The sequence below is a fragment of the Felis catus genome, chromosome D3 (assembly GCF_018350175.1).
Source record: "Felis catus isolate Fca126 chromosome D3, F.catus_Fca126_mat1.0, whole genome shotgun sequence".
NCBI classification, from domain to species: domain Eukaryota; kingdom Metazoa; phylum Chordata; class Mammalia; order Carnivora; family Felidae; genus Felis; species Felis catus.
The window spans coordinates 5562948-5584414 of record NC_058379.1 but is presented as its reverse complement, the minus strand read 5'-3'; the positions used below and the strand labels follow the sequence as shown (position 1 = coordinate 5584414).

The window sequence follows — 21467 nt, the reverse complement described above, 5'->3', positions numbered from 1 at the left end:
CCCCAACACAGTGCCCGCCCCCCCCACCCCGCCCCGGGGCCCATGAGCCCCAGAGGAGCGCTGCCCCTCAGGGGTGTCCACGGCTGGAGGGCAAGCTGGCAGGAGAGCGACAGCTGGGCTTAGCCCACGGGGGAGGCCACAGGCCACACACGTGGGGGCCTCAGGGTCCAGCCCCACGCCCTGCTTCGAGTCCTGGTTCCGCCGCTTCCTAGCTGTGTGGCACTGGGCATTTGCTTAACATCTCTGAGCCGGCCCCTTGCCTGTGAAATGGAAACTCTCGCCTCCTGGGGACTGACGAACAGACTCGGTGAGCAAACGCATAGGGCGCCTGGCGGACGGGAGGAGTTCAGCAAGCACCCATCTTTTTCAGTTCCCGAATCGTGTGTGTTTCTCTCTTGAGGTGACATGCACGGAACGTCAAAGTGAACAATTCAGTGCCACCGATGACATTCATGATGTGGTGCAACCACAACCCCCATCTAGTTCCAAAACACTTCCCGGACCTCAAAGGGAAGGAAAGCCCCGACCCGTGAGCCGTCACGCGTTCCCCAGCCCCCCACAACCACTCCTCGGCCCCTCTCTCTACGAGTCTGCTCGTTCTGGACATTTCCTATCAACGAAATCACACACTACGTGGCCTTTTGCGTCCGGCTTCTCTCGTGTGGACGTTCTCAAGATTCGTCCGCATTAGACACGCATCAGCACTCCATTCCCTGTGATGACTGAATAGCATTCATCGTATGGATAGACCGAGAATGTACTTCTTTAAGTTTATTTATCTTGGAGGGAGAGAGAGAGAGTGAGAGCAGGGGAGGGGCAGAGAGAGAGAGGGAGAGAGGGAGATAGAATCCCAAGCAGGCTCTGCACTGCCCGCGTGGAGCCCGACCCCGGGCTTGAACTCCCGAACTGTGAGATCATGACCTGGGCCAAAATCAAGGGCCGGATGCTTCACCAACTGAGCTACCCAGGCGCCCCAATAATATAGTTTTAAAACAAGAAAAATAAACGCTATGATACAGAAATGCAACATAAGGCACGTAAACACGCACACACACACGTAGACATGAAATATTTAAAACTTTGTAAAATTATAAAATAAAGAACCATAATGACTGTGGTGATGTAGAATCTGGTCAGTGGGAGGAGCCAGCTGGCAGGAGAGGAAGGGACCTCGGGGCCCCAGAGCTGACGTCCCCTCCCTTTGGGGCCTTCCCTGCTCAAACTTCAGGCCTTCCTGGCCCAGGCCCGACGGTGTTGTGCAACCAAGAGCCAACTCCTCACCTGCTCTGGGCCTCGGCCTTCCCATCTGTAAACAGGGGCCACTGGACAGGATGCTCTCAGCCCCGGGGAGAGAAGAGGCTACAGGAGCCAGACTATGGGCACCCTACAGGTGTGGGACATGTCACCCAGGAAGGCAGACGGCCACCCTGTGCTGGTGACACAAACGACAAGCGGCTCTGGGACGCCTAGGCACCCTGCCCAGGGACACACTCTGGGCCACAGAGCCGTGGGCACAGCATGAAAAGGGGACCTTGGTTGGCCCCGTCCCCCCTGCCCAGAGCACAACCCAGATGCTGGGTTCCTGGGGCCCCGATGCCAGGTTCTCGCACTTGGACGCTCGGGCCGGATGGTTCTTCCCCGTGGGGGCTGCTCTGTGTGCAGCATCTCCAGCCCCTGCCCACGATGCCTGCGGCACTCCCCCAGCCGCTGCCCCGCCGGGTTAACAACCGGAAGTACCTTCAGACACTGCCAAACGAACCCTGGAGCCAACATCACCCCGCTGACCCCCATCCGCACCCTGACTCCTTACGAGCCTCCCTCCCTGGGCAGGAAGCAACAGGCACTGGTCTGGCCGGTTCCAGACACAGTGGAAGGTGCTGAGGGACAAGGGCCCTGTGTCCGGCCCCCACCCTCCCCCTTCCCCCAGGCCAGGCCCATGGAGACCTGGCCCAGCCAGGCCCCATCTCGCTGCCAAGGGACCCATCCGGCCACCCACACAAACTGACCGAGCCCCTACAATGGGCGCCCAGCAGCGGACAAGACAGACGTAGCTCCTGCTGCCTGCAAAGTGACCTTTGGTGTGGGAAGGCCACCAAAACACAGGGGAATCAATCCACTGGGGGCCTTCACACAGCAAGTGGGGTGTGAGCAAGGAGGGAGCATGCCAGGGGGGCGAGAAGGGCGGTGAAGGCAGCAGGACCCACGCAGGCCTTGGGGGCCCTGGGTTTATTCTCCAAGGAGGAGGCAGGGCCCGGAACGCCGGGCACCGAAGAGTGTCCTCTTTCAGACAGGGTCCCTCTGGCTGCAGCACAGGGGACAGACCTCAGGGACAAGAATGGATTCAGAGCCCAGGAAGAGGCTAGAGCACACATCCAAGCCAGATGGCGGCAGAGGGGGGCGGATCACAGTGCCCCGTCTGGCGTCACCGTCTTTCGTTTGTTTGTTTTTTTTAAGTTCATTTCTTTATTTTGAGAGAGAGGAGAAAAAAAAAAAAAAAAAGAGTGAGCTTGTGTGAGCAGGGGAGGGGCGCAGAGAGGAGAGAGAGAGAATCCCAAGCAGGCTTCATGCTGTCAGTCACAGAGCCCGATGTGGGGCTCGATCCCACGAACTGTGGGACCACGACCTGAGCTGAAATCAAGAGTCGGACGCTTAACCGACTGAGCCACCCGGGCGCCCCTGTTTTTGTCGTCACTGATACGAAAGCAGAGAGGGTCTCCAGGGCAATTAGCATCGTTACCATGATTGCAGAAAGAGCCCGGAACAAAGTGGCCCAGCCAACAACAGCACAGGACTGCTCTGACTGTCACCGTCTTCGTGCTGTTAGGGCCGAGGGGGTCTCGGGGGCACCGTCCCCACCGGGAACGTCTCAGAAACGTACAGGGAGGATGCTGGCTGTCCTTGGTCGGGCCCTCGGCCAGCGAAACGGGCCCACGCCATGAAAGTCACCCTCCCCACTCAATTTTCAAATGACCTGGCCATTTAAAAAACCTACCTGAACCAATCCAAATACTAGCTGTTTAAAAAAAAAAAAAAAGTCACTTTCATGTGTTTCCAGTACTGAAACCCTTCTGATCTCACTTCTCTCGAATCTGCACTTACTCATTCTGAGAGGGACACAGCAGTTCCTTACTTTCATTTCCCTTTATACTACAATTGGGGCATCAGGCTGATTTTTCGTGTTGTTGTTGTTAAACTCTGTGTAAAGTCAAGGCTGTATGAAGGAGGCATTTCAGTGCCTAAGAGCAAAAGGGAATTTTTCCGTGGACATGCTGTAAATATTGTTGCCGGGGGGGGGGGGGGGGGAGGCGGGGAGGCGGGGTGCTGTGTGGCCCTGGGAAAGTTAACTGACCTCTCTGAGCTGTAGCTGCTTGCCTGTAACTGGGGGAAAGTGATCATCACCGCTAGCTCATGAGATTGAAAGGGTCAAATGAAAGGCTCTGGCGTGTGCTTTGCCACTATTAGCCCAGCATCAAAAGCACACGGTCCTAACCCGCAGCCGAAGGGGGCTGAAGGCAGGTGAGGGCAAAAGCCCCCAGCGCAGGCCCCAGCTGGGCAAAGAGTGGCGGATAAAATCCTGAACTCCCTGCCTGGGCCAGGTGGCTCCTCGCCTGGCTTTCATGTCTAGGAGATAAGCTGCCTGCTCAAGTTCACGTTCGGATCAAATGAACCCACTTAATCGCCTTAGGGATCTCCACTGAGCCGGCTCCTTATAGGCCTGGGGGGGAGGGCGGCCGAGCTCCCTTCCACCGAAACCCCCACCCACGTGGCCAGGCACAGAGGGGACGCCGTGGACGCTCCACCCGCACACCCCACTCCTGCCCAGCTGGCTGCGATGACCCAAGGGCAGATGCCTGCACACTGGCCTGTAGCTTCTGTGCTCCCCGTCACAAAGCACACGCTGTGTGCGTGTGCCTGAGCAAAGAACTCGCTAATCCCCATGGCAACCCACGAGGTTAAGTGCTACCACAAACACCACTCCCCAGATGGGGAAACTGAGAGCTAGAAAGGAAACAGCCAGCCCGAGGTGACGGGGCTCCTCAGAGGGTCACCTGCAACCCTCAGGACAACCTTGGCCCCATTTCACAGAGGGGGAGACCAAGGGAGGAACGGGCCTTGAGTCACCACCATGTCCCAATGCCAAGCAGGGGCGAGAAGGGGGCCACATGCCCGCCTTGTTCCCGGACGAGTCCCAGCACCTAGGACAGCTCCCAGCACACAGTAGGTATTTCACGAAAGCATCCGAATGAGGAAAAACTACACGCTGGACACAGACGCCAAGGAAAACTCTCCTGGGGCCTCTGTGCCTTCCAGACAGTCCTCTCTGAGGCCCCGTCATGTGCCACAGGGGTCCTGGGGGGAGGGGGTGACTGTGCCCCCCAGAAGTCATTTCCGGCTGCCCCAATGGGTGGGGAGTATCACCGACTGCCTGGGTAGAGACCAAGGATGCTGTTAGACACCTTCTGATGAACAGGACAGCCCCTGTAGGTCAGAACCCCACCGTACCGCATGCCTTCAAGCATCAATTGAGCACCTGCTGTGTACCGGGCTGCACAAAAACCCTGCAAGGAGGCAAGGCCACAGGGCTCTGAGGGGAGAGGTTCCACGGGCCGTGCCACACGGCTACGGCAGGGCAGCGGCGGGACCCAGATCCGGCTGATGTAAAGCCCCACCCTGAGCCGCCAAATCCCTGCCCGACCCATGAGGATTCTGGCCTCTAAGAGTAGGGGCCGCAGAACCCAAATATTTCACCGCTCTCGCGCCCCACGGTCGCTTCAGGGCAGCAGAGATCAGAGCTGGCCCTTTTCATCAAAACCCACATACACCAAAATGCCGACGCTCTCTCTCCGGGATGGTGGCAATGCGGTCAGATTTTTTTATGTGCAGGCTTTTTGTGTTTTTAATTCTCCAACTCAGAGAGGACACATTTGTTCTGCTTCTAAAAATCAAAAGTCTTTTTTGCAAGGCAGCTATTAAACCACATGCCCCACCCAAGGGCTTGGCCGTAGGGGGGGCCCACACCCCAAAGCAGAGAGGGTCGGCCGGTGCAGCCCCCGGGGCAGAGCCTGCTGGCAACGTCGGGAGGAGCCACCAGCCAGTGATTTCCCTCCCGGGAATACACAGAGGAGACAAGACGCACGTAAGCACCCAGAGGCCCTCGGAGAAGGTTCAAACTCTGCAATCACCCCCAGCGGCATCTCCGGAGAATACACACCAGTCGTACGTCATGTATCCCCAAGACAAAATACTACCCGTACAGAAGTTAAAATCCATCACCTAGCTCTAACTGCAGCAACACAGTACAAAATCATAATTTCAAAAAATTATAGTAAGAAGCACCTGGGTGTCTCGTCAGTTGAGCGTCCGACTCTTGATTTCAGCTCAGGTCATGATCTCACAGCTTGTGAGCTCAAGGTCCGCATCAGGCTCTGCGTGGACAGCATGGAACCTGCTTGGGATTCTCTCTGCCCCTCCTCTGCTCGTGCTCTCTCTCTCTCTCTCTCTCTCTCTCTGAAAATAAATAAACATCAGGGCCCCTGGGTGGCTCAGCTGGTTAAGCATCCAACTTCAACTCAGGTCATGATCTCGCAGTTTGTGGGTTCGAGCCCCGTGTTGGGCTCTGTGCTGACAGCTCAGAGCCTGGAGCCTGCTTTGGATTCTGTGTCTGTCTCTCTCTCTCTGCCCCTCCCCCGCTCACACTCTGTCTCTCTACCTCTCTCTCTTCCCTCTCTCAAAAAATAAACATTAGGGGCACCTGGGTGACTCAGTCGGTTAAGCGGCCGACTTCGGCTCAGGTCATGATCTCACGGTCCATGGGTTCGAGCCCCGCGTCGGGCTCTGTGCTGACAGCTCAGAGCCTGGAGCCTGTTTCAGATTCCGTGTCTCCCTCTCTCTGACCCTTCCCCGTTCATGCTCTGTCTCTCTCTGTCTCAAAAATAAATAAACGTTAAAAAAAAATTTTTTAATAAAAATAAATAAATAATTAAAAATAAACATCAAACATAAATAAGAAAAAACATTTAAAAACAAATACAATAAACATCAAAAAATTAACCATAATAATAGTAACAATAATTACGGCTATAAGGCTTTCAATGCCTCGTATGTTACACTTCTGAGCCTCGAAACACTTGTAGAATGCAGGTCGTGTTTTGACCCCCGTTTTACATATAGGGAAACTGAGGCACAGAGGGCTGCAAGACGATGCCCGAAGCCTCACAGCGGGTAACAGGTCATGGGGGGATGGGAACCCACACCATCAAAATCCCTGCTTGCAGCCACATGCTCCGCCGCCTGTCTAAGCAAGGACAGGAAATTACTAGGTGCAATTCTATAAAAACTGTCGATATTCGACCGCTTTTGACCTACAAAACTGGCAGAGTCCACACCTTAATAGCAAACTGCAGACACAGCGCGCACACAGAGAGACACATCCGCGTGCATTTTTCCAGCCCAGAGACGAGCTAGGGCCCCAGGCCGTGCAGGGATCCACACAGAGGCCAGCAGAAGCATGAGGGCATGTCTAGTCGAGAAGTGGTGGCCTCCAGGGAGAGGACTCGGGTGACCAGAAAGTCACCTGCAATTTTTTTTTCTTTTTTTTTTAATAAAAGGCAGCCAGCCACCTTAGCCAGCAGCCCTGAGCCCGGCCTCTCCAACCAAGGCTGGCTGGCACATTCCCACCCTCTCCCCTTTCCCTGACAGCTTCTCTGCCCCCTGGACCCCACACAGCCCATCCGCGAGCAGCAGGTCCCCAGGGCCTGCTCTCTGGAGCCACTGCGGGCAGGAGAAGCTCTCCCCACCTAAGGATCTAGTTTCATTTAATTGCAGGCTTCAGGTTTCTGGACGCAGGCCCAGAGGCCTTCAGGGCCAGAGGTGTGGGCCATTTTCTTCCTCTTTTCAATAAAGCCGGGAAGGAAGCAGCGTGTGGTGTCACTTGTCTGCTCTGAGAATCTGAAACACCTGTCCCTTGGGAGACCCCACCCAGAAGAATCGTCCACGGCTCGTCACGGGTTGGCAGACAGGCTGGGGACCTATTTTGTTTCTGGCCATCACTGGGGCCAAATACCCTCACTGGATTTGAAGGAATTAAGAAACACACACACACACACACACACACACACACACACACACACAGGCCAGCAAACCTGGCCTCCCCCCCCAAAGCTTCCGAAGGGCCATGTCTCTGCCGCCAGTCCTTTTTTGCATTCCATTTTTTCCCTAGCATGGCGCTTGGCAGTTTGCAGTCCCCTCTCCTGGTGCCAAGCCCCTCACCCATGGCCCCGGGTCAAGGCCCAGACCCTGAGCAGTCACCCGACTCCCAAGGTCACTGGCTGCAGCAGTGGGGACACAGCAGCATCGAAACGAGCACGATGCTCCCGGCTGCTGGTCCTCAGGGAAGATGCAAGGCTATGTATGAGTTTCCTCCTGCTGCTGTAGTCGATGGCCACGGACGTGGCCGGCTCCAGACAGCATGCAATTTATTATCACAGTTCTGGAGGTCAGCAGTCCGACCCGGATCTGACAGGAGCTAAAAGCCAAGGTGTGGGCAGGGCTGTGCTCCTCCTGGAGGCTCCGCGGGAGAGTTCGTTCCCGCATTCCTTGGCTCCGTGCCCCCTCCTTCGACCTCAAAGCCAGCAGGATGGCGTCTGCAAATCTCTGTGACTCTGACCTCCTGCTTCCTCCACATAAGGACCCTTGCGATTAGTTAGAGCCCACCAGGATTATCGGGGATAACTTCCCATCCCAAGGTCAGCTGCTTACTAGCCTTAATCTCAGCCACATCCTTAATTCCCCTCCGCAGGGTGACGAGTCGCCGATTCTAGGACACGGGCAACTTTGGGAGAAGCCCTTATTCTCCTTACCACAGGCCCCAAATACCTCTGAGCCTCGAGGAGACTGCTCCTACAGCCCACCCCCACAAACCCTGAACTCCAAAAGGCAACTGCCGGGGCCTCGTGACTCCGTCTCTCCGCTCCCGCAGCATGAGCAGGCGTATGCCCAGCTCCGGTCACCGGCACGGTGAACACACACAGGGTGTGGAGTCCAGCCTCTGATGAAAATGTGAACCAGGCAGAGTCCTGTGGCTTATCAGCAGACACTTCCCTGTCTGAGATGACAGCAAATAATGCAAATAATTCGGCAATCGATATGCCTAGGCAAGGTTTATTTCTCTTTTTTTGGACCGGTCACCAGTGGCCCCATTGCACATCCCACAATCCAGCAAGATCGCTCGCAGGGAAGCTTCCCTGCGGAAACCTGTACTTATCCACGTTCAGGCTCTCTAGGCCAAGAACGGTGCGGGCACCAACAAGGCACATGACCTCCGTGGAAGGGGAAGGCTTCCCAAGGTCCAGCTGACCCGCAGCAGGGCACTTGTGCTCGGAAAAACGTCCAGGGGATCCAGCCATCTTGGCCTTCACCGTGCAGCTGGCGTCGGCCAGAACCCGGGGTAGGGTGGTCAGCGGGGGCTGTGTCCAGCAGCAAAGCCACTCGGGACATCCCCGGTGCGGGTCAGCACCCTCCCCCGACGGCTGCCACCCCCTGTCCAGCAGCCAGGGCCCCCGGGGACCTGACGGTCCAGAGAAGGACCAGATGAGCCCCACCCCCTAACAACATTAACAGTATTAACCGTGAAAACACAAAAGGTGAAAGAGGGCAGGACGAAATGGCTCTTTCTTGCTTGAAAGCCTTGCGCGTCTCTCTCGCCAGGAAATCCAAGGACTTATACAGAGGCCCAGAGAGGCGGTGCAAAACCCACACGGGAACCCAGCAGCCGAGATGGGTCTCAAATGCCCAGTGCCCACCCCACGGCCCGTGTCCCAGTCCAGGATCCTCGGGGCAGCCCCGTCTCCTCACGTCCCCCCACACCCAGCTACACAGGTCCCGCGTCCCCTCCCCAGACTCCCCGGATATCCCCCCCCCCACTAGCCTCCCCCACCTCCAAGGCAAAACCCATCCGCAGCCCCCTTCAATGTCAAAGCACCCACCCTGCCCTCCACCCCGCCCCGGCCGCCAGGCTGACACCCTGAAGACACTCTTTACGGCACAGGAAGCACAGAGGCGTCCTGAACACACGGCCAGGGGGCTCAGGGGCACAGAGAGGTTAACGAGGGCCCAAAGGTCACACAGCAGACCTGCAGCACAAGGCTTGGGGTGCACACACACCTCCGCCCCGGCGTGCCCAATGGGAGAGGGGTGGTTCTGTGGCAAGGGGGCAGCGGCTGGGCCCAGGTGCCACGGGAGGCAGCTTCCTGCCCACTGCTGTGCTGCGGCTGCCATTTATACTCCACACGGCGGGCTCAGCTTCCTGCACGGCAGAGCCGGCCACGGCCCGGGAGCCTGCAAGGGTGACCCCGAGGGGGACAGGGCGGGTGGGGGCAGAGAGGGGAGCAGAGACGCCCGGGGCTCCGTGCACGGTGGCCCCAGGCCACCCCCCACAGACCCACAGTCCAAGGGAAAGGGAGGCCCAGGGAAAGGCCGGCCCCCCGCCTGTGACGACCGCCCACCGAGGAAGGCACTTACGAGCTGTGTGCCCTGAACCAAAGACACGACCACCCTGTGCCTCAGTTTCCCCATCATGAAACGGGGGAAGAACGGTTCTGGCCACGTGGAGTTAGTATGGGGTTTAAATGATCTACCGTAACATGGGCGCTCGGTGAGCACGCCCGTCTCGCCAGCCAGCTCAGGGCCTTTTCCCGATCACCCCGGCCCGGCCCAGCCCTGCCCAGAGACCAGACGCAGACGGTGGGGAGGGAGCTGACGTGCACACTTGTCCACAACAGGTCATCAGAGGTCACCCCCAACACCCTAACTCACCCCACTCCCCCACGAGGCAGGAAATATAGCTACCCCCATTTTATAGATGCAGAAACTGAGGCACCAGGGCGAAAGAAGAACTCTGCTCAAGAGAAGGAGGAGGAGTCCTCAGGTCCCGGGTTTCCTGGAGTTAATGAGTCTCTCTCCTCACTCACCAGACAGCAGGTATGTCCCAAAGGCCCCAGAATCCCCCTAAAGGCTGCCAGTGCCTAGTATGCGCCCCTGCAGAGCTCCCTTCCTGGGAAGGGGGCGTGGCAGGGCGCACGAGCCAGAAAGGAACCACCTTAGGCCACAGTAGTACCCGGAGGCCGCCTACTCATGGAACACAGGCTTTGGGTACCCCAGGCACCCGGGGTCGTCTGGCTGTGATGTCCCAACCTTGCTCCAAAACCATGGCACAGAGAATATCCATTCAGCAAACCGAAAATGCCAACAGCACGCGTGCTGAGCTGGCCGAGGTCTTTCTCTGCGCTCTCACCAAGAGAAGGCAGCAAGCCCTCGCAAGGATGACCTCGCTCAACCCCTCAGCAGCTTCTGGGGACAAGTCGCCGGACTGCGCCCATTTAATGGGTGGGGAAACTGAGGCTTGACTCCTTATTATCCCAAACCCCAGGCACCTAGCTCTGCTCTGCAGAACTCACAGTTGTGCAGATATCAGCAGGGTGGTTCCCTCCAGAGACAAGGGGTGGAGCGGGGGGCGGGGGGGGGGGGGGCAGTGTCGGCTCCACGAATCTCCCAGCCCATAATCCTCAGCCCTCTAGGCTCAGAGCCCCATCACTCCAATCTCTGCCCCGTCTTCACGAGGCCTGCTCCTCTCTCCCATCAGGGCTCCTGGGCGGCTCAGTCGGTTAAGCATCCGACTCTTGATCTCGGCTCAGGTCGTGATCTCACAGTTCGTGGGTTCAAGCCCTACATCAGGCTCTGAGCCGACAGTGTGGAGCCTGCTTGGGATCTTCTCTCTCCCTCTCTCTCTGCCCGCCCCCATGCGCTCCCGTGTGTGTGTGTGTGTGTGTGTGTGTGTGTGTGTGTGTGCGCGTGTCTCACTAAGAAAAAAGACACCCATCATGTTAGATTTGGGGCCCACCCGTCTCCAGCATGGCCTCATCCTACGTTATTACACCTGCAACAACCCTATTTCCACACGAGGCCCCATCCTGAAGTTCTGGCGGAACATGACTTTGGGGGACACCATTCGACCCAATACGATGGCCTCGATGGGGTGCAGGGAGCAGAGACGGGGAAAGCGAAAATACCTAAACTGTTCCGTAGGAGAGAGGGAGGGCCGGGGGGCAGGTGAAAGTGGGCAGCTGCCCGCCCCCCGCTTACACGCCCCCCGGGTCACAGGAACCACCCACGAGCCACCCGCACAGCCACTGCCCGCCAGAACCCCAGCAGGTGAGCCTGGCCCCAGGCCTCGGGACCCTGAAGGGGGCCCCTGATTCCTGCCGGGCCGCTGGCCTGGGGGACAAGCCACGTGGAGCCCTGGGGTAGTGCGTCCCCGGCTCCCCACCTCGGCAGGCTTGCCTCCTCGTTAGCCTAACGAGCAGGGCCCGTGCCAGGCGGTTGCCATGGCCACCGAGACACCACCGCGGCACCGGGCGATGCTCCCAGAGGGTCCGCGGCGGGCACAGGGGTTCAGCGTGAGGACAAGCAGGGGCCTCCGGGGCAAACCCTCTCCGTGGGGCCCGCTGCGCCCCCTCCGGGCCTGGCCTCCAGGCCTTCTGACTGCCAGCGTCTCCCAGAGAGGCCCCCGGGGCCACAAAGAAAAATCCACACCCCCCCCCAAATCCACACCCCTCCCCCGCAAGCCCTCCAGCCCTGCCTGGCCAGAGCGCACCCCCCACCACCACCACCACGCAGCACACAGCGACGCTGGAGGCCCGCCCGGGGGAGGTCGGAGGTCCGCAGGCGCCTGGGCAGACAGACCTCCAAGGCAGTGAAACATGCTGGGAAGTCCTTCTGGGCTCTGAGTAAGGTCAGGGCACAGTACCCCTGGGGCCCCCCTGCATCTGCGTGCGGAGCGGGGGGCAGGACGGCCGCCGGGGGACCAGGGAGGAAGCTGCTGCCAACGTGACGGGTGGGCCGCCAAACGAGAGGGCAGCCTGGGAGACCCCGGGGTCTCTGGCCCATGCCCCACACCCCAGGAGGAGGGTCTGAGTGAGGAAGGACCTGAGCCCAGTTTGGGACACCTTGGGCCTGAGGCCCCTTAGGGACATCTATGAGCCACTGGCAGGAAGCCGCTGGATCCCTGGGTGCATGAGCCGTGGACAGGAGGGAGAGGGCAGGCCTCGGCTCAGATGGCCCCTCAGCCCCACTCTGCTTTACCACCTTCTGCGACGATGTGTGTCATTCGTCACCCCATTTCGCTGGTGGGTAAACTGAGGAGCTGTGCGCAGAGGCTCCGTTTCTCGTCCAAGTCACATCACATAGCCAGCAAGAGGCTGGCTCACGGGGGACTCAGAGCCGTGGGCCAGTCCCGGGAGATGGGAGGCAGAGAGGCTCGGCCACTGGACCCACAGGAGGGACTGAGCCCCCGGGAGCCTCCGACCCTCCCGGTCCCCCCCACACACACACACATCCACACACACGCAGGCGCCTGGCCGCCCGGTCTCATCTAATCCCTACAACCCACCCTCCAGTTTACGCTTTCCCCAGCACTCCTTTCCCCAGCACAAAGAAACATCCCAGGGTCAGCAGGAGAAAGCAGGGGCGTCCGAAAGGGTCAGCAGGGCCAGGAGGCTGGAACCGATGCCCTAGGGGACGGGACGGCCACGCCAACATTGAGACCCCTGGGCCCCGGGACGCCAGATCCGGAAGGGACAGAAGTGACACTCGACCCGGGGGTTGTGAGCAGGATACCTGCTCCACTACGGGGCCTTCCCTGGGGCCTCCAGCGAGGACCCCTATCGTCCCCTTCCCAAATCCAACCCAACATGCACATCCAAAGACCCTGGCTATCGCCCAGGGTCTGATCTTAGTTAAGACACTCCACAGGGCCAGGCCTTGGTCTCCTCTTGGGACCGTGAGTCAGGAGGCTGCAGGGTGTAATCTCCCCGGGTGGGGGACCCAGCACCCCCCAGACACACACGGGGGCCCAGGCATGAAAGTATCTCGTAGAGACTTTTCCTTCTCTTCACGCCCCCTGCCTGCCCCAGCGCGGCCCTCAAGAGCTGAGACAACTTTCAGGAATGCGTATGGTTAGGGTGATATCACAGAGCAAGGTCAGGGCAGAGAGCAAAAGCAGGGAGAAACTACTAAAATCAGGATGAGGTGGGTGAAACAAAAATACAGACCAGACCAGACTGCTGAACGCAGGCTGCAAATCTGGCTCCGAGTTTCCTGACGGCCAAAGCAAAGAGGGAAACAAGATGGGGCGTAAGTGGCTTCCCCAAAATTGTGAAAACCATACGGCACCATACAAAAGGCCAGCACTGCCACGGCCACGATTACGGTCTCAGGCATCACCTACATCAGTCCAGGCTGCCCGCTGCCTTAACGGCCCCTCTTCCCTGCCGAGTCCTACGGCCGCAAATTATGACCACGAGTATCAGCATCACTTGGCCGGTGACCCGGGCCAACAGGAGGGGTTTTAGGGCCTGCATGGCATGACTCTTAAACTCCTCTCTGGGCCCCAGTTTCAAAACCAGTCAAAACCCCAGAAGGTCAAGGCCGACGTTAAAAAGAACAAAGTAGCTCTCTACCAGGGGTGAGGCCTTGCACGCCTTCAGGTCTCCGTCACGAAGCCTGGACTTTTCCTTTGCAGCCTGAAAACAGCCTCAGACAACACATTAATGAACGGACATGGCGGGTTCCAATAAAACTTTATTATGGACACGGAAATTCGGATTTCACACAATTCTACAGGTCACAAAATATTATCCTCTTTTTATTTTTTTTTTCAGCCATTAAAAAACGCAAACACCCTTCTTAGCTTGCACACCATATTAAGACAGGAGGCGGGCTCGCTTTGGCCTGCGGGCCTCCGGAATAAGCTCCAAGATATGTTATAATTTAGGGGAAGAAAGCAAAATGCAAATAGGGTTCATTTAAGGCAGGCAGAGGGCCAAACTCTCTCTGAGGGGAAACTTTACCTGTCTGCCTGCCTCAGGGGACAGAAGCTGTGAACTGTTTTAACTGCTTCTCTTAATGAAATTACTTTCTTTTCTTTTAAAGATTTTATTGTTAAAAGTAACCTCTACAGGGGCGCCTGGGTGGCTCAGTCGGTTAAGCGGCCGACTTCGGCTCAGGTCATGATCTCATGGTCCGTGAGTCCGAGCCCCGCGTCGGGCTCTGTGCTGACAGCTCAGAGCCTGGAGCCTGTTTCAGATTCTGTGTCTCCCTCTCTCTGACCCTCCCCTGTTCATGCTCTGTCTCTCTCTGTCTCAAAAATAAATAAAAGTTAAAAAAATAAAAAATTAAAATTAAAAAAAAAAAAAAAAGTAACCTCTACAGCCAAAGTGGGGCTCGAACTCACAACCATGAGACCAAGAGTCCTATGCTCCCCGGACTGAGCCAGCCAGGTGCCCCAAAATTACTTTTTTTTTTTAATGTTTGTTTGTTTGTTTGGAGAGAGAGCACGCAGGGGAGAGGGAGAGAGAGAGAGAGAGAGAGAGAGAGATTGAGAATCCCAAGCAGGCTCTGAGCTGCGGAGCCCAAACTCTCAAATGGTGAGACCAGGACCTGGGCCAAGGTGAACGGTCAGAAATTCAGCAGACTGAGCCACCCAGGCGCTCCCCCAAAATTACCTTTTATAAAGAGCAAAGTGGGTGGCAAAGAGTCTTGGGTGCCTCACTTTTTAGTTTCCCATATTTTTCAACTGACAACAGAAAGCAACATCATGCGCCCCAAAAGCTCTTCTAGTTGTTACAGAATGCGTTAATTCTTCGAAAAAAAATACGGACCGGGAACGCTTATGGACAGCAGGCCTCTGTGTCTCTGCACCGGTGAAAACAAAGGGGGCCGGACCATCCCGTCCGCGAGCCCAGCCAGGTCTGAGGCCCAAGCCGCCCCGCTCAGCACTCAGGAGGGAGGACTGCACCCTGATCTGCACAGACCTGCAGCTGGCTCGTGGGCTCGAGAAGGGGCAGCCAGGGAAGGAAGTCGGGCAGGGGCACCAGGCTCACTGCCTGTCGGCCCAGAAGAAGAGGTCTGAAAACTGGCGTTGGGCCCGGAGTCCACAGAGAAGGCAAGACACCGAAACCACGCAGCCCAGAGGGCCCAGCGGCAACGGGCCACACGAGGCTGTTTGAATTTATTAAAATTAGGTAAAAAGTGGAATATTCCATTCCTCGCGTACAGTCACTTCGAGGGCTCGGTGCCGCGTGCGGCTACAGCTATGGTGTCGGGACAGGGCAGATCTAGAACGAGCCCTCCCATTTCAGAAAGGCTGACTGGCCGGAGCCGCCCCCCAGGCCGGTGGGGACAGGAAGGGGACGGCGAGATCAGGAGCACGGGCGGGAGGAGGAGGACTGAGGTGGAGAGGGGCTGGGGTCGGCACTAGGGTCAGCCCCGGGCTGTCCGGGAAACAGGGCCGAAGAAGGGGGGCTGGGTGCCCCAAGATCTGACAGTGCCACGCTGGCACCAGCCAGAGAGACAAGATACGCGGACAAGGGAAAAAACGGATGCTAAGACCCAAGCCCTGCTCCCAGGCGCGGACTCTGACTCGACCATCCAGCCCCGAGCCGTCCGATTAGGCAGCCATCAGCCACAGCCACATGTGCCTATTTAAATTTAAGTTAATTAAAATGAAATAAAATTACCCGTTCAGTCGAGCGCTCGCCACATTTCAGGAGCTCAAGGGCCACATGTGCCCGCTGGCTACAGGCCGTGCGGGCCTAGAACACTCTCCTCCACGGCAGGAAGTTGGCTGGACAGTGCGGTTCCACACTATCCTCAGCCATGGGCATTATTTCCTACCCACGCTGCCCTTCGGGATAAGGAAACTGAGGCCAGAAGGCCAGAGACTTCACTCAAGTTATTAGGTGACGGAAGCAGGATTCGAACCCACGTCTGATTTCAAAGGAGCCCTTTCTGGAACTTGCCCCACCCCCACCCCGTGAAGAGGAAGCCCAGCCCTCCCCCAGGGGACCCCCCCCCCGCCCCGATCCCCTGTGCCAGCCCTCCCCACCCCCCAACTCTCCAGGCCTGCCCACCCTGGCACTGGGTGATCACAGGCAGAATGGAAAACCTCAACCTTCGGGGGCAGAGCACATCTGTCAATCACATCAACCGGTCAACCCGAGTCTCTGGAAAGCCAGGCTCAGGGCTCTACAGGGAAGCATTCACACTCCAGCAGGGTGAGCCAACATAGCAATAGGTCTTGTGACACACCATAGGGTCCTCGCAGCCCTAAAGTCAGAAGTATCACCACCACCACCACCATCATCATCATGCCCATCTTACAGATGAGCAAACTGAGGCCCAGAGAAGTTAAGCGACTTGCCCAGAGTCAGGCGGCTGAAAAGCCGCAGAGCCGAACATCAAACCCAATGCTCACGCTTCCTGCCCCTCAGTCCTCTCCACTCCCCCAACCGGCAGTGAGCGATGTGCCCATTTTACAGACCAGAGCACCCAAACTCTGAGAGCCAGGACCAGCCCCTGGGCACACTGCTTGCACACGGCAGAGTCGGGATTTGAACTCACCCGAACCTGCAGTGCTGAACCGGCTGCCGCAGTGAGGCATCGAGGACCAAACGCGGCCGGTCTGTCCTCTACTGTTCGCTTAAGGGGATTCTTTACGGATCTAGGAACCCAAAGAGCCTTCCTCCCAGGGCTTGCCTGAGCCCAAACGGGGGAACAACGATGACGGTTTTGGTCGCTGTAAGCAAAAGTCACGCACCTGTGTGACCTTGGGCTGGCCTGGCCCCTCTGGCCTGTGCCTTCATCCGCAGCAAGGGGGAAAGTTGCCTTCCACACCCAGACCTCTCCAAGCCTCCTGCCACAAAGACCCCAGCCACCAGCCGGCGTGCGCCAGCGTGCGGAAACTCCAGGCCACCGCCCTCCTCGGCTGCCACTTTCTGAAGCCCCGTTATCCGCCCTGCTAAATAATTCAAAGCCATGTTTTCGTTTGGAAATAAACACAGCCGCCAAAGCGAATGCCAAATTTGCATGAATGTTTAAGTTAAAATGAGACTTCAAAGAAATGCCAGGCCTGCCCCAGGCACTCCCCCCTTCCCCAAATCTTGGGGAGAACAAGTTACTCAAGTCTCCGGCCCCCCCTGGGGCAAAGATCTATAGGTGCCGCTCCAATAAGTAACAGAATTTCTTTCTTGCTAACGTGGGCGCCAGCTCCACACCTCGGGTCTGCAGCCCTTGCATGATGGTGAGTAATCAATCCCGGGTCTTAGTGCTCTGTTCCACATCCAAAAGCGTGTGACCTTGAGCAAGTCACCAAACCTCTCTGTGCCTCAATTTCACCACCTATAAAATGGGATAATAACAGCACTGACCTCACTGGGGGGTCACCCAGAGGGAATGAGCGGCTTCCTGTCGAGCAGAGCCTGGCACGCTGTGCTGGCTGTTTTGTTACTGCGTTAAAATACAGCTTCTCCAAGAGCAGGAGCCCACTTGACGGGATAAAATCCCTTCCGGGCCCCCAAGGATCCTCAAAGGATGCCAGCTGACCTTTCCTAAGCACCTCGTGCGTCCCTGGGGACCACACACACACACACACACACACACACACACACACACACACACACCCTTGGGTCAAGGCCTTCTAAGATGACAGCCCTCCCCAGCTCCCCTCCTGGCACCTTCCCCTGGGCGCCTGGGGCAGGAATTACCAGCTCCAGCAAGCTGTTCCCTTCAGAGGTGTCACCTGGGGAGGCTGCTGTTGGCGTCTGAGACATGAAAAGGAAACAGAGGAGGAGGGAAAAACAGACACACAAATAAAAGCTCTCAACCCTCTCTTGTTCAGAGGCGGTGAGGGCCATGGGGGGGGTTTCATTCAGACGGCTGATCGAAGGAGAGACCCCAGCTCTCCTGCCTGGAGCGTTTCTGCTTCTCAGAGACAGGAGCCCCTGAGGCTGGGTCATGTGTAGGTGGGACCCCCCCTCCCCCCAAATCTCAAAGTGAACCACCAAGCTCACCCACGGGCCTCAGGTGGGGGGTGGGAACACAGAACACAGAACATGTGCCTGAATGGTAAGGCACTGGGGGAGGGGGGGCAGGACTCCTGGGGCGGCTTTCCAGCGTGCCAGCGGGTCCTACCAGCCTGGCCAACCCCCCACCCCCACGCCTGGAGAACAATCACGCCCTCCCGGCTCGGGGCTTTCATGCAGCTAAATGCGTGTTTGCAGAGCTCTCAAAAATCTTTAGGAGGTGGTACGAGCATTATTAATTGGGGGAAAAGAACGGATTATGCCAAATAAATCCTTCCCACGTGGCCGAACCCTGGCCGGGGGAGGGAGGGGGCGCGCGCAGCCCCACGAGGGGTCTCCATCCCTCACGGGGACCTGACAGCCACATTACCATTTACATGGATTTATCAATAGTATTGATCCCAGAGCAAGCATAAATAGCTCGGTGGGAAGAGGCCAGGGCTGGGGCCCCGCTGGGCTCCCGCCCCCACGTCTGGGCACCGCAGACTCCCCGGGCACTCGGCGGCAGCGGCGGTAAATTTCCAAGCAGGGACCAGGCGGGCGGGGAAGCCAGACAGCGCCGGGGACGCCCTCGCGGCTGCGCGCCTGCTCCGGGACCTGCGCGCGCCCCACCGCCGGCTGGGTCTGTGCATCCGCTCAATGGGTTGAAGGCACCACCTGGCTTTCCCCATCCGCACCGGGGAAACACGGAGGGAGGGGGTGGAAAGAAGGCGCCCTCCCTCCACCAGATCCCCCCTTCCCCAGCAAAAGGGAAGTCGGCCCGTCTCTCAAAATTTCCAGACCGTCGGATTAAAGGCCAAGGTTCAGAACCTGGTAATAACAACAACAACAACAACAAAACGGTGGTCACAGTAACATACACACAAATACCTTCTTTGTATTACCTCTCTCAGTTCTCACAACCACCCCAGGAGCTTGGGACTATTACTACCCCACTTTGCGGATGAGAAGCCTGAGGCACAGAGAGGTCAAGTAATTTGTCGCCGGTCATGCTGCCAGTAAACTGACAAAAGAAAGATTCGAACCCAAGGAGTTGAGTTGCAGAGTCGGCAATGAAAGGCTCGGCTGGCTATCCCAGCTCACTTCTCTTCCTTTCTGGTTGCTTCCCCCAACCCAGCAAAAAAAAAAAAAAAAAAAAAAACAGACCACCCACGACGAGACACACAACAATGCCCTGGGACGCCCTCCCAGCTCACGCCTGGCCCTGAGAGCCCCTTATATCAAAGCAGCCGCGAGGACCCAGATCTGGTTTAAAAAGGGCAAAGTCAAGGCCACCGATAACACATCCCAACGTGCCCAGAACTCCCCCATCCAGCCCACAGGGATCCTCTCCCCCTCCCCCGCCCTCCCTCACACATCCTTCCTCCAAATCTGCAAAAGGGAAAAAAAATAATCATAATAAAACCAGTTCTCACCAACGGGGGGGGGGGGGGGGGGGGAGGGGGGCGGGGAGGAAGGGAGGAGGCTGAGCCGACAGAACAGATCCGCCTCCGCTGCCTGCACCAGACCCTTGGAGAGCCGGAGCGCGCGACAGGCGGCGGGAGGACACTAGCTTCCAAAAAAATAAAGCTACAATGTAAAAATAACGCCGGGCGCCCCACGCTAATTGGGCCCGGGCGACGGCAGCTCACAGGTACAGCCTGTCTCTCCCTCCCTCCCTCCCGCCTTGCCCTCTCTCTCCCTCCCTCGGGCTTTTTCCTGCAAGCGCCCGGGGTGAGGTAGGCGCGCCCCACGAGTACCCCCCCTCCCCTCCCCCGCCCCGCAGGTCTCTGGGGATGCACCCCCAGCACTAGGGCCTGGGGCCTCCGGGTCCAGCCCAAGTGGGATCAGCTCTGAATTCCAACTTCCCAAACTAGTGGCATCCCAAGTATCCGCACAGCCCGGGGGAGGGACCAGGAGGCGGCCCAATGAGGCGTCACCAGCCGCGGGAGGCAGGCCCAGACAGCAGGAACACCGGCCCGCGGGGGAGGGGGGACCAAGGGGCGCCTCTCCCGGGGGGACCCCCCCACCCGGTGCCCTCCGCTCCCTCGCTCAGGAGCGACCCCCGCCGGCCCCCGCCCCCAGCTGGCGGGAACCCGCCACGCGCCCTTCCACGGCAACCAGGCCGGGGAGCACCGGGTGCCATCTCCAGGGGCTCCCCAAACCCGCGCTGCCTGCTGGAAAATAAGACGCAGTGTCACCCCCCCCCCCCAGCCTGGGGCTACTTGGGCAGGAGGCAGGCTCATGGCGGCCATGCCCACAGGTCTGGGGCGCACCGTGGGGGGCTGCCCTGCGCATTTGCAGGGCGTCCCCCCGCCCGTCCACCCCCACGCCACTTCCCTCCTTCCCGCCCCCTCGCAGGGTAGCTGGAGTTCCCCTAAGTTCCCCAGCGCCCCCACGCACGCGGGCCGCAGTGTCTATGGGGCGCCTCTCTCGCCAGCAGGCCACCCCCCGAGAGCGCCAACTCAGGAGTGCAGGGGCCCCGCCAACTCCGCCGCGTGCGCCGCCCGATCTTCCCCTGATCCCCCGGAAGCGCGACCCGCGCCTCCCCCCGGCCCTCCGCGGGGACCCCCGGCCCCAACTCACCTCGCTGAGGCGGCGGCGGCGGCGCCCGGGCTCGGGGCGCGCTCGGGCCGCCCGGGCGCTCAGGCAAGTGGCGGTGCCGAACGGGCTGGGGGCGCGCAGCAGGCCCGGCCTCCAGCCGGGGCGCGATCCTCCCGCCGCCGCCTCCTAGGGCGCCTGCCCAGGGTCCCCGGCCCGCAACTTGGAGCGCATCTCGGGGCGCACGGCGCGGGCGCACGGCTCGGGCGGGGCGCGGGCGGACGCGGGGCTCCGGTGCGGCCCGGCCTGCCCGCGGCTCCGCTCCCCGGCGGCGGCGGCGGCGGCGGCGGCGGCGGCGGCGGTAGCGGCGGTGGCGGCGGCGGCGGCGGCGGCGGGAGGGGGAGGAGGGGGCGGGGCGGGAGCCCGGGAGGCGGTGGCTCGGCCTCCCCGCTCCCGGCTCCCCGCCCGCACCGACGCGCCCCGGCCCGGCCCCCTCGGGCTCCTTAAAGGGCCCGCGTCGCCTCCCCTGGCCCTGAGCGCACCCACTCGCGCGCGCACTCGTTGCCACACTTACGCGCGCGCGCGCGCGCGCACACACACACACCCTTACACTTGGGCGCGACGCCGTTTCTTTTTAGCAGCATCCCGGAGGAGGAAGGGGTGGGGGAAGCGCCTCCCCATCCCGCCCCCTCCTCCTCCTCCGGTGGGGCTTCGCGCCATCCCTCTCCACCCTAGCCCCAGATACTTAACTGGAATCGCGTTTCAGCTATTAAATTATAACTCAAGAGTGGCGGGTGGATAGGGAGGGGGCGTGCGGGGAGGGCCACACACAGATGCGCAAGGACCCGCGTGGTGGAGCTCACTCTGGGGGCTGCAGCACACAGTAGGGAGCTTAACCCTCACCAGCAGACCGCGGGGCAGCAGATGTGGCCCAGGCGAACTCAGCGCACCGCACACGTGTGCGTAGCCCGGCCATAGGCTCAAATGTAAGAACACCCGCAGAAAAACACGGGACACACACACACACACAAG

General features: G+C 59.1%; 1 protein-coding gene across 20 annotated transcripts in view; it reads right to left on the bottom strand.

Annotated features, from left to right (window-relative positions):
- NCOR2 (nuclear receptor corepressor 2) overlaps nucleotides 1-20613 on the bottom strand; it is a 212451-nt gene extending 191838 nt beyond the window's left edge. For all 20 annotated transcript variants that reach the window (XM_023241291.2, XM_045041573.1, XM_045041577.1 and 17 more), the window contains exon 1: nucleotides 20481-20613. The gene's annotated coding sequence lies outside the window, so the exon portion shown is untranslated. The remainder of the gene's footprint in view (nucleotides 1-20480) is intronic.
- Nucleotides 20614-21467: the final 854 nt, after the last annotated feature.